We start from the raw sequence: 13,744 nt of genomic DNA on the forward strand, positions 1-13,744 counted from the left end.
TCACCTCAACCATTTTTTAAGTGTATAGTTAAACTGTATGCAAGATTAATTTTAAATGCACATTTTATAATATTTTGAATATTTACATTCTGCTGCTGCTGCTGCTAAGTCACTTCAGTCGTGTCCGACTCTGTGCGACCCCATAGACGGCAGCCCACTAGGCTCCCCTGTCCCTGGGTAGCCCTATCTATCTTTGCCCGGCAAGCTAAAGCAAACCTATGATTGCAGCTAGAATAAAAAAAATAAATAAAGTCTGCTGATGAAATATTTTCCTTCACCTAGTTACCTCAGCAAAACAACAATGCATTCAATGTAATAAGTGTATTCACTTTACTGTAATCCTTTAAACAAAAGGTTGGTTGTTTCTCTGAATTGACAGATATCTCAGGATGTATACTCATGACCTTACATAGAAACGTCTAGAGCCAAAAACTGGTTCACTGGTTTGGCACCTGAGAGAAACAAGCAATCTCTTTGGGTTGATTTTATTTTTCCATGAGACAGCATATCTTAGACTTCATCTTAAATCTATCAATCTTACCCCGTCTGTAAGAACTATGTCTTTTAAAATGACAAAACTGTGTCTTCAACACCTTTAACTGCCTTAACCATGTTTGAAGCAGGGTCTCGGGTTACTACTATGAAAATGGAGAGGAAGTTACAGGCTGTGATGGGAATGTATATTAAATTAGATCCTTCCTGAGCTGGTAAAATATATGAAAAAAAAGAAATGAAAATAAGAAATAATAGTGCCAGTCATTCATCACTTTAGAGACATATTTTAAAATACCCATAAAATTCTATACAGTTGAGAAACTCTTCTCATTTTAACAATATTATGTCTCTGAAGACCTCATAATGGAAATAAATATTTGCAATGAAAGCTCACTTTGTACAGTAAGGGCAATTAGATTTTTTTAAACTATTCTTTCTTTATGTCACTTTTGCCTTGCCCTGGTGAGTGACGAGGATTATATTGTGTATATAGTACATACTTGAGTAATGCAATTTTCCAACAGTTTTCTTTAAAATCTTGGCATGAACTGCAACTACAAAATAATTGTGTGCGTGGCAAGTGATCTTTAAAATCATTTTCCAAGACTGGTCTGCTTTCAGCAGAACCTTTTCGCTTTTGATTAATACTCTTTCCTGTTTTCTAGTTCAGAACACAGCTTCCTAGAGCTACAAATTCAGTTTATGGAGTGCCTTTGACCCGCAATCCACTGGATAAAAATAAGTGTCAATCCAGTGAAATGCAAAGATCTATTTCTTCAGCATCTTCAGGTTTTCATGGCCAATGCAGGGGCTCTGTAAATTTTCAGTTACTGTGTGTGCACAAAGTGCCAAGAAAGAGAGTTAAAGTAGCATTAAAAAAAAAATCTATTGTATTTCCTCTAATCTAGTCTGTCAGATGATTTTGGATGAAGTACCTATAGTGAGAAGAGCTCAAGAGTTCACTCCAAGTTCTTCATAACACAGAACAAAAGGGAAGTTCATGCTGAAGGCCTTTGGGTTTATATTCATTCAATAACCCTTCAGAGTTACTACTTAGATTTCACTAGCGCCAAAACTCACACTACTTTCTCTCCTTACTCCCCTCATTAATATCCACTTAACCATATTCTGATTATTCTGAAAAAACACAGTGAGAACCAAAAGGTTTCAATTCATTAAAAACAGTCATCAATATTGACAACCACTTTGTCCTCATATCCAAAGGGCATCTGCCACAAGACTTGAAGTTAGAAGGAGCCAAGTTTTTATTTCTTCAAGTCTACTACTTATATTCAGTTCCCCCATTTCTTTCCTTGTACATATGCCACCATCCCTTGCTCTGCCACCCATGCATAACAATGCACACAATTCTTTATGACAGCTGAGGAAAGGGACAAAAAATGGGAGAGCTAGGAGCGGATGAGCTGTGGGAAACACTGTACGTTGCTTTCAAAGCTTAAAACGCATGATAGGATATAAATTGTCTAAAAATACAAAATAATGTCAGTTCATCCCTGTTTCTGATACTTTAAGAATAGTACAGCACTTTCTGATATCCTGAAGGGTTGCAATACTCTAATGAAAAGCAGAAAAGCTACAAAGAAATAGTGACAGTAAAACTTACTGATTAAGACATGGACTTTATCCCTGGTTCAAATAGTGACCCATCGTGTTGTTGGCTGTTTCCTTGGACAAGTCACTTAAAAGCTCTAAGTTATAATTACCGTCTTTACCTCAAAGATGAAGAAACTGAAGTTTAGAAAGTTTAAGTACAAGCTTACATGAGACGTAAATAAGACTTGAAACCAGATACATCTTAGTACAATAGTCCTGCTCTTTCTCATTATTATGACATGACCACCTCACCATGATTATACAGAATATTTTTTTCCTACATGTAAACCCTTCCATCTAGGGTCACAAGCATGTCAAGTGCTGAGCAAATTTTGTCTATTAAAACTATGTTCAATAATCTTAACTATGCAAGGCATTTCAGTCTGAGGTGTGGCACAGTTGGAGATGAGAAGAAAAGATCGGCATTGGTTAATGTGGACAGACCTCCTTGTGCAAAATTTGCAGAATTAATTAGCCTGATGTGATAATTTTTGAAAACTCTTAGTCAAGCTGCCATAAATATGTCCAAGAGTGCCTTCTCTGTATGTTTACATAATTTTACCCGAAAGATGAGCAATTACTATTCATGTACATTGGCTGTATTTAGGTGCAAATGAGGTTTCCATGATTTCACAAGTGTCCAAGATAATTATTGTTTTGGTGAACACAGGCCTGAGAGGCAGAGTCTTGGCAGCTGCAACTGAAGTGAAGAAAGCAGTTTCAATCTCCTGCGGCAGAACTGTCTCAGCAGGGGCTGGGCTCAGGATGATAAAAGAGAAAAGGACAAAGCAATCCATGGACCAGGAGGCTTCATGTAAATAAGAAGCACATGATTTTTATATGAAGCTGAAATCTATTTCTGTATCACTCTTTGTAACAAAACCTTTTGTCAATGACATCCCTAACTTCACGTAGGGTGTATCTGCTATGACCTATGACAACTTACACTTTCCACAGCTTATTTTATTATTTTGTAGCTCTTTAGAAGTCATAGATCACTTTAATGTTGTTGCTGGAAGGATAACAAGTCATGATGAGTAGATCACAATATTTTTAAAACCACAATTTATATTCCATTTCACAATGAATAATTATGTGGGAGACAACCTAGTTAAACAGAAAAGGGTAAAGTAATTCAAGGGGCCAATTAGTAACTGCAAGCAACTGAATCACTTAAATATTATTTACATTACCTTGGTTTTTCCAAGTAGGAAAAAAATGACCTAAATCTTTTTTAACTTCATGACCTCAACTACTAAAATTATATAAGAACTCATACACAATTTCCATGAAGTAAAGAAGAGTGGCAAACCCATAATTTTTGTCTATTTATTTTGAGTACATCCTCAAACAAATGTTGACTGACTTACTTTTGAAGGGAGTCTTATAAAATTGAATGTGGTGTGACATTTGTGCAGAATGCAGTCCCTTACCATCTTGACACAAAGAGCATGGATAAAGTGATGACTTTTAAGTAATTATAGATTAAGATGACTGACTTCAGATAGATAAGTTTAAAGTGATGGGTATTTTTAGATAATTGAATAAGTCAACTAGAGCAGAATAAAATAACGTAGTTAGATTGTACCACTATTATTTATGATAGTTTTGTGATGAGACTCTCTTTTTCTAGGAATCTATATAAAATGTAGACAAATGTTGACGCTGGAAATCTGCTTGTATTTTATTTTGACAGCATTTTGTCACCTCTAGTTTGATAGATGTAGGAAATCTCCTGAGACTTATTGATTCTGAATGCACTAGTAGGAAAAAATTCATTTGCAAGGGAAATACTTGACACAGAGAATAAGGTACCATTTATGCAAAATTCAAAAAAAAAAACACACAAATTGTGTCAACTGTAGTCTTTTATAAATATTTATGATACTAATTACAGAAATTTGTCCTAGTTTGCTAGTGAATGGGCTAACCAAATCTCATTAGAAAAATAAAAATTCAGTAAGCAGAATCTTATTACATCTATAAACTAGGATGGGCATAGTATTTGAATGTCTTAACTTAAACATCCTTATATACATTATTTGACAAACTGAAAAGAAAAATATAATCCTGATGCACAAAAGCAGATATAAACAATCAATCAGAATATTTTAGAGTACCAAGCCAGGCATTTCAATGATCTTGACTGAGCTATAATCATCAAATAATATGTTCTCTACCTGCTTCTGATTTATAATAAATAATCCTAGAATCGGTGTCAGTATATTTCTTTCTCCAATTAATCAGCTAATTAGTCAAGTAATGCCAGTATTTACAGAACATTTTTTTTTAATCAGAAATATGTCTTTTGTGCTTTGAACATCATCATCAAAAAAGTAAAAAGATTTCTCCCACAAAATGAGAGAAAACATTTACAAATCATATTATCTGATAAGGGACTTGTACTTCAGAACACACAAAGAACCCTTACAACTCACTAATAAAATAGGCAATTCACACACTTTACTAATGAGAAAGGGGGTCTTCACTGGTGGCTCAGTGGCAAAGAATCTGCCTGCTAATGCAGGGGGCACTGGTTCAATTCCTTATCCAGGAAGATCCCACATGCTATGGAGCAAATAAGCCTGTGCACCACAACTTTTGAGCCTGAGCTCTAGAGCCCTGGAGTCGCAACTACTGAGCCCATGTGCTGCAGCTACTGAAGCACACCAGCCCAGAGCTGGTGCTCCACGACAAGCAGAGCCACTTCAGTGAGAAGCCTGCTACTGCAGCTAGAGAGTAGCCCCCACTCACCACAACTCGGGGAAAGCCCATGCACAGCAGAGAAAACTCAATGCAGCCAAAAATAAATGAATAAATAAAATTATTAAAAATGAGTATCTAAATGCATATTTCCTCAAAGAAACAGTTTCTCAAAATGTAAACCATAGAACTAGAAGATGATCAATAATTCTATTCCTAGATATCTACCCTAAATAAAATGAAAAGATATATTGCAAAGCAATTATCCTCCAACCAAACATTTTTTAATCTAATTAATATGATTTACACAAAAGCAAATACATGAATATTCATAGTAGCATTATTCATAGTAGCTGTGAAGTAGAAACATGCTAAATGCCTATCAACTGATGAATGGATAAATATATGGTATATACATACAATGGAAAATTACCATCAGTAAAAAGGAATTAAGTACTGAGATATACTAGAACCTGGATAAACCTCAAAAACATCATACTAAATGAAAGAGGCCACTTACAATGGCCATGTACTATTTAACTCCATTAACATAAAACATCCACAACAGTCAAACCTATAGAGACAGAAATTAGGAGTTGATTAGTGCTAGCCAGAGAGGTGAATGGGGAGCTCCTACTATTTGCTGCATTGTTTCTAGAGTGATGATAATGATGGTTACATTACTTTCAATATACTGGAAACCCATGAATTATATACTTAAATAGGTGAATTTTATGATGTGCAAATTATATCTCATAAAGCTATTTAAAAAGATTGTGTCTTTTTCTTTCTGTATTTGTATAACCCATATTCAAGATTACTTAACTACTTTTATTTTTTGTTTATTGCTTAATGTTATTTTTTAAAATATAGTTTTAATTTTCATATGGAAATAGCCCATTCAAAACTCATTGTTGGATGAAAATTCACTTGAATTAGTAAAACTTAATAGAATCATATCTACAGAAAAACCTCAAACACTTTATAAGAATTATCAGTTTGGGTATTCCATGTCATGCTGCTGTTACTGCTGCTAAGTCACTTCAGTCGTGTCCAACTCTGTGCGACCCCGTGGACAGCAGGCCACGAGGCTCCTCCATACACAGGATTCTCTAGGCAAGAATGCTGGAGTGGGTTGCCATTTCCTTCTCCACCATGTCATGCTAGAAAATAATAAATTTATTGATTCATATTAAATATGGGAATACCAGAGCACCTGACCTGCCTCTTGAGAAATTTGTATGCAGGTCAGGAAACAACAGTTAGAACTGGACATGGAACAACAGACTGGTTCCAAATAGGAAAAGGAGTACGTCAAGGCTGTATATTGTCACCCTGTTTATTTAACTTCTATGCAGAGTACATCATGAGAAACGCTGGACTGGAAGAAACACAAGCTGGAATCAAGATTGCCGGGAGAAATATCAATAACCTCAGATATGCAGATGACACCACCCTTAATGCAGAAAGTGAAGAGGAACTCAAAAGCCTCTTGATGAAAGTGAAAATGGAGAGTGAAAAAGTTGGCTTAAAGCTCAACATTCAGAAAATGAAGATCATGGCATCCGGTCCCATCACTTCATGGGAAATAGATGGGGAAACAGTAGAAACAGTGTCAGACTTTATTTTTCTGGGCTCCAAAATCACTGCAGATGGTGACTGCAGCCATGAAATTAAAAGACACTTACTCCTTGGAAGGAAAGTTATGACCAACCTAGATAGCATATTGAAAAGCAGAGACATTACTTTGCCAACAAAGGTCCATCTAGTTAAGGCTATGGTTTTTCCAGTGGTCATGTATGGATGTGACAGTTGGACTGTGAAGAAGGCTGAGCGCTGAAGAATTGATGCTTTTTAACTGTGGTGTTGGAGAAGACTCTTGAGAGTCACCTGGACTGCAAGGAGATCCAACCAGTCCATTCTGAAGGAGATCAGCCTTGGGATTTCTTTGGAAGGAATAATGCTAAAGCTGAAACTCCAGTACTTTGGCCATCTCATGCAAAGAGTTGACTCATTGGAAAAGACTCTGATGCTGGGAGGGATTGGGGGCAAGAGGAGAAGGGGACGACAGAGGATGAGATGGCTTGATGGCATCACCGACTCGATGGACATGAGTTTCAGTGGACTCCGGGAATTGGTGATGGACAGGGAGGCCTGGTGTACTGCGATTCATGGGGTCGCAGAGTCAGACACGACTGAGTGACTGATCCGATCTGATCTGATCTGATTAAACGTGAGGCCAATGTTCTGCATCCATCTAAAGGTTTTATTTTTTTGTTATTTTTTTATTTTTCTCATTCTTTTTTTCAGTTTTTTTTTTTTAACTTTACAATATTGTATTGGTTTTGCCATATATCAACATGAATCCGCCACAGGTATACACGTGTTCCCCATCCTGAACCCTCCTCACTCCTCCCTCCCTATACCATCCCTCTAAAGGTTTTTAAATGTGTGTGATTAGGGAAGAATATTAAACTAAGATTCTAGGCTTCAGATATTTAGAAAGAGTAGTTATTAGATGGTTCAAAATCTGATAAATTTTATAGTTAGGAATGTTAGTGAAGGAAAGGAAAGAACCTCAGGGTATCTGGAAAAACTTTTAAGTAAAGTCTATTTGTTGAAGTCACATAAAGGAATAAAAAGGTAGTGAAAAGTAGCAAATAGGAACAAATCATAGATAGTAATACATTTCAGGTATTTTTATTGAGAGAGAAAGAACAGATTTTTTAAAAAGAGAAGAAAGAAATAGAACTAATGAAACAAAGCATCGGGTGATTGATTTTCCTAACTGCCTCATGGTAAAGTAAATTGGGATCAGTTTGCCATGATAAATAAAAGACTACTGGAAAAAATTTACTTTACCATTAGTCCTTAGATACATATTTCAGCCTTATGGAGGCAGGAGGGCACAGAGAGGCAGCTGAAATCAGGCCACCTGTGTTGAATTGTATCCCTCTTACTGACAGCAACTTGAGGAAGTTAATTAATTTCTATTTTCTTTGTTTCCCCATGCAAATATCATAGAGTGATATCTGTACATCTTAGATATATGGTTTGGTTCAGTTCAGTCACTCAGTTGTGTCCGACTCTTTGAGACCCCATGAATCGCAGCACACCAGGCCTCCCTGTCCATCACCAACTCCCGGAGTTCACTCAAACTCATGTCTATGGAGTCAATGATGCCATCCAGCCATCTCATTCTCTGTCGTCCCCTTTTCTTCCTGCCCCCAATCCCTCCAAGTATCAGAGTCTTTTCCAGTGAGTCAGCTCTTCGCATGAGGTGGCCAAAGTACTGGAGTTTCAGCTTCAACATCATTCCTTCCAAAGAACACCCAGGACTGATCTCCTTCAGAATGGACTGGTTGGATCTCCTGCAGTCCAAAGGACTCTCAAGAGTGTTATCCAACACCACAGTTCAAAAGCATCAATTCTTCGGTGCACAGCTTTCTTCACAGTCCAACTGTCACATCCATACATGACCACTGGAAAAACCATAGCCTTGACTAAACGGATTTTTATTGGCAAAGTAATGTCTCTGCTTTTTAATATGTTATCTAGGTTGGTCATAACTTTCCTTCCAAGGAGTAAGCGTCTTTTAATTTCATGGCTGCAGTCACCATCTGCAGTGATTTTGGAGCCCAAAAAAATAAAGTCTGATGCTGTTTCCACTATTTCCCCATCTATTTCCCATGAAGTGATGGGACCAGATGCCATGATCTTCGTTTTCTGAATGTTGAGCTTTAAGCCAACTTTTCCACTCTCGTCTTTCACTTTCATCAAGAGGCTTTTGAGTTCCTCTTCACTTTCTGCATTAAGGGTGGTGTCGTCTGCATATCTGAGGTTATTGATATTTCTCCCAGCAATCTTGATTCCAGCTTGTGCTTCTTCCAGTCCAGCGTTTCTCATGATGTACTCTGCATATAAGTTAAAAAAGCAGGGTGACAATATACAGCCTTGACATACTCCTTTTCCTATTTGGAACCAGTCTGTTGTTCCATGTCCAGTTCTAACTGTTGCTTCCTGACCTGCATATAGGTTTCTCAAGAGGCAGGTCAGGATATATGGTATGCTATAATATAAGGCTGTTAGATAGGACTCTATTACTAGATGGCACTTTAACAACACAAATATAACTTAACCTCATTGATGAATGAGCAAGTAAGCACAGTGATGTCTAAGATTTCTTCCAGTTCAAATTTTATGCCATCCATTTTTTTAAAAATTTAGGATCTAGTATTAACAGTTTGATCTGTAGGCTGGCCTGCAAGTGGTGAAGATCAGACCTATGAATTCTATCCCCACAATTTGAATAGTCAGAGAAACCTCAGGTAGACTGTGAATGAGGAAAATGCCCAGTGGAAAAATCTAGAATAACACAAATCTATCTGTGATGGCCTTTTTACTGCATCAAATTAATTACTACAGTGATGAAAAGGAGTATAGCAGCTATTTTTGTAATACTGTATACACATCATCTTCTGGTTCTTCAATCAAACACTACCATGGACACTGCTGTGAGGGGACTATGCAGAAGTTATTAAAGTGCTAATTAGCTGACTTGAAGTAAGAGAGGCTACACTGGTGGACCCGACAATCAGTAGAAGCCTTTTAAAAGCAGACTTAGGCACCCCCTGAGACATATTCCAACAATTGGTGATCTACAATTTATTTTTCCTTTACTGGATTTTCCTTTCCTTATTACTTCTGAAAACAGCTTCATTCAGGGCCCATGGGGGTTTCAGTCTGCTCATGATCTTGCCTTTCTGACCATCTTTCCTCTGGATTGCAGACTTCCATCATTAGTTCCCACAACCACGTGTTCCTTGTAAGTTTTCTCTCCTTTTCCCACTGACAGATAGACTACACTTTTGATTAGACAAGACATTGACTACTTTTTTGATTAAACATTTCTAAGAGGTCCAGAAAATGTTTCTTTCTGTCCTCTCCACTTTGGTTCTTAATTCATCTGCTCATGGCAAGCACTTCTTCCATAACAATACAAAGGCCTAGGCATTGTTGTTGCTGTCCAGCTGATGAAATTCTAACTGAGAAAATAAACTAATAAAAAAGACCAGATATCAAGGAGTAAGTAAAAGTCAACAGATATAAATTCAGACTGCCTTATAAATCTAAATTTTCACCTTTAACTACATATCCTTGATCTTTACACATAATATCACAGTTCTTGAAGTTCTCTGCAACTCATATGAATTTTAGATTGTTTTTATTCTTTCTGTAAAAAAAAAAAAAATGCCAATGGGATTCTGATGAGGACTTCAGTTAATCTGTAGATTGGATAATAAGGATATCTTAATAATATAACATCTCTAATCCATAAACATGAGATTTCTTTCCATTTATTTGTCTTCAATTTTTATCAATATTTTTTAGTCATATATATATGGATATTCCATCTTCTTAGTTAAGGTATTCCTAAATATTTTATTCTTTTTATCTTACTATAAATGGAAAAATAAATAAATTTCATCCAAATCAGAGAGGAAGAAATAAAATTATCTCTACTTGCAGATGACATGATGTTATGTGCACAAAATCCTAATGATGCCACATATCCAAAGCAAACAAACAAAAAAATCTGTTAGCACTAATAAACTCAGTTGAGGATGCAAAATCAACATGCAAAAATCAGTTGTACTGCTATACAGTAACAAGAAACTAAATATGAAAAAAACAATCTCTTGTATTTTTAATTATTTATGTTAATCATCTTTGGGACATATAGGACAGTTTCCAGTAAAGAATGTTCTGGAAAATATGTGATTCTAAAGGTGTACTATACAAAAATGCAGTTTTGTTTGTGACCAAGTTCCAAAAAACTTCCTTCTGTTAAGGAAGTCAGAGTAGTGTTCAGAGAAGAGCTACACAGATGATAAACAATTGGAATATAGGAGCCGTTTCAGGAGCTAAAGAAACTGAGACTATGTCTGGAGACTGTTAAAGCAGAGGATTATAACTTCTTGTTTTCCAGAAAGTCCTGGAAAACAAGAATAAAGAAAATGGATTTACACAGAATGAGCCATATTAAAAATACATAAAATTGTCTTGGTAGTGACTATTGTTAATTACAGAAATGATTCAGGCCATAGACTCTCCTTCTTGGCAGACTTATAAAAAGTAAATGGTTTTGGTTCAACTGGGAGAAAAGGTAATGAAAGAATGGATCTCTGATGGATCCTATCAAGGTTCATTAATAGAAAACAACTGCTTAAAGGAACTTTTGAAGAAATAATATATCTCTTCAAAATAACTTGCAAACTGAATCTGAGTGATAACAAGTGACTGGCAGGTATCTCAAGGCTACAAAGGATATTTTTTTATCCAATGTATTTTAATGAACGAAACTGAGATTTATGAACTCATGATTTGCTACATGTATAATTTTGGAAAGCTCTAAAAATGTACTGTAAATTAAAAGATATAGACACATTTAAGGGAGTAAGTGTGCAAAAGTCACATTATATACTATGGAAAGCATTCATCTCTCTATAAAATATCTAAAGTACTTTCAAAGCTTGAGTATAGCAGATTGTTACAAATATAATAAATTTTATTAGAAAAGAAATCCAATACTTAGAAAGGTTAAAAAACAGAAATGATCCTCATCCTTGAGAATTCAAAATCTAAAAGTGAATCTGATTCAGTTCAGTTCAGTTCAGTCTCTCAGTCGTGTCCGACTCTTTGCGACCCCATGAATCTCAGCACACCAGGCCTCCCTGTCCATCACCAACTCCCGGAGTTCACTCAGACTCACGTCCATCGAGTCAGTGATGCCATCCAGCCATCTCATCCTCTGTCATTCCCTTTTCCTCCAATACTTAATTGCCTAATGCACAAAAATGTGATGCTAGAAATACAAAGAGTTGTAGGTGCATAAAAGATGGAGTTACAGCCTCTACTAGGGAACAAAATATTCAAAATGGATTTTATAGAATGAGCAAGAGTTTCTCAAACACATAAGGCAGTGGGCAGGCTAAGTAGTGAAAACCACAAAGGCATAGAAGAGAGAGAGAGAGGATGATATGCCAAAGAATGTGAAAAGTTTAGTATGCCTGGAAGGCAAAGTAACCACAGGAATAGCAGAATATTAGTTAGAACCAGACTATAAAGGTACCCTTGCCTGGAGAATTCAGTGGACAGAGGAGCCTGGTGGGCTGCTGTCCATGGGGTTGCACAGAGTCGGGCACAACTGAAGTGACTTAGCAGCAGCAGCAGAATAAAGGTAAAGTGTCTGGACTTAAACTGTTCAATGAAAATTCATGTGTAAATTAGTTTCCTTAGTCTCAACCCCACAGTTCTAATTGGGAAGATGACTGTGTTGCAGCTTTTCAAGGATCAAAGTTTGAGAACCTAGAATACAAGGCAATGGGGAACCAAAGAAATTCAAATTTTTGTGTTCCTGGGAAACCTAACAAACTCTTCCAGAAAATTTGTAAGAAGAGTCAATTACACCACTTTTCTTGATCCACAAATGGTTTCAAAAAGTGCTCAACAGGACAATAATGTCAACTGTGCCCCTAGACTGGAGAAGAAAACAGACAAATCTACAAAAATCTCCCAGGTCTAAATTCACTGCACAGTGCATTGGAAAATGACTGGATTTTTCTTCAGTTCCAAAGAAACAGAAGATGTACTTGGGCAAATAAAGTAAGGTTGATTAATTTACATGCATAGCTGCCTTCCAGGCTAACTGTCATCCATTTGACAGGATGAAGCAGCCTGCCATTCCAAACACGACTATTTCATAGCAAAACCATGACTCTTACCAATAAATAGCATCAAGGGTTGGCAAAGAGGGCAGTGAGAGATGTTTATAGTCGTGTTGCCACCGGATAAATACCCCCAACACCTGAAGTTAGCCTTGAGTGACAAAGCTTTTCAGAGGAAATATATAAGATATAAGGCTTTCAGTAAGTCAAAGATATTTAAGTCCTTGACTCTCAAATAACCATTAAGTGCTTTTGTAATTTTTAAAATGTGATGTGAAAAATGGTTAAAGATAATATGAATGATCTGCTATTGCTTATGTGATGAGAGAAACTAAAGACTGCATATTTTAGGACTTAATCCAATTGTATGGATTTGGGAAACAATGAAACCTAGGAGTAGAGATCACTTAGGCGGTATACTTGTACTCAGAACATGAACTAATGAAAGGCTAAAAATAAATAATTATAGGAATATATGTAGGGGTAGAAATATGAATCATTTGCCTCTAGGATAAAATTTTAATCATATGCCTTATAAAGTAAACATAATGACTTTTTTGGAGCCATACATAATTGATATAAGTAATGCAATAAAAAATACTTTGTAAACCTTTGCTGGGATTAAAAAAAAAAACAAAAAACACCTTTTATAAATCAAGAGGGAGAGAGACCAGTTTAGTCAGGTCCTTTTTATTAGTCTGAAATGAAACATACCTTAACAGAAAGTCCAGAATACCTGAACTGAATTCAGAATCGGCATTTTCAAATTTTCCATCTTTTTACTGCAGCTTTATTGTTTCTTACGCTTACTCCTTGGAAGAAAAGTTATGACCAACCTAGATAGCATATTGAAAAGCAGAGACATTACTTTGCCAACAAAGGTCCATCTAGTCAAGGCTATGGTTTTTCCAGTGGTCATGTATGGATGTGAGAGTTGGACTGTGAAGAAGGCTGAGTACTGAAGAATTGATGCTTTTGAACTGTGGTGTTGGAGAAGACTCTTGAGAGTCCCTTGGACTGCAAGGAGATCCAACCAGTCCATTCTGAAGGAGATCAGCCCTGGGATTTTTTGGAAGGAATGATGCTAAAGCTGAAACTCCAGTATTTTGGCCACCTCATGTGAAGAGTTGACTTGTTGGAAAAGACTGATGCTGGGAGGGATTGGGGGCAGGAGGAGAAGGGGACGACAGAGGATGAGATGGCTG

The 13,744-nt window shown here is 36.5% G+C and overlaps 1 long non-coding RNA gene across 1 annotated transcript in view; it reads right to left on the reverse strand.

The window, feature by feature from the left end:
- The window catches only part of LOC132345831 (uncharacterized), a 603,367-nt gene that overhangs the window by 223,119 nt on the left and 366,504 nt on the right, over positions 1-13,744 (reverse strand). The window lies entirely within an intron of this gene.

The sequence above is a fragment of the Bos taurus genome, chromosome 7, assembly GCF_002263795.3.
Source record: "Bos taurus isolate L1 Dominette 01449 registration number 42190680 breed Hereford chromosome 7, ARS-UCD2.0, whole genome shotgun sequence".
NCBI lineage: Eukaryota > Metazoa > Chordata > Mammalia > Artiodactyla > Bovidae > Bos > Bos taurus.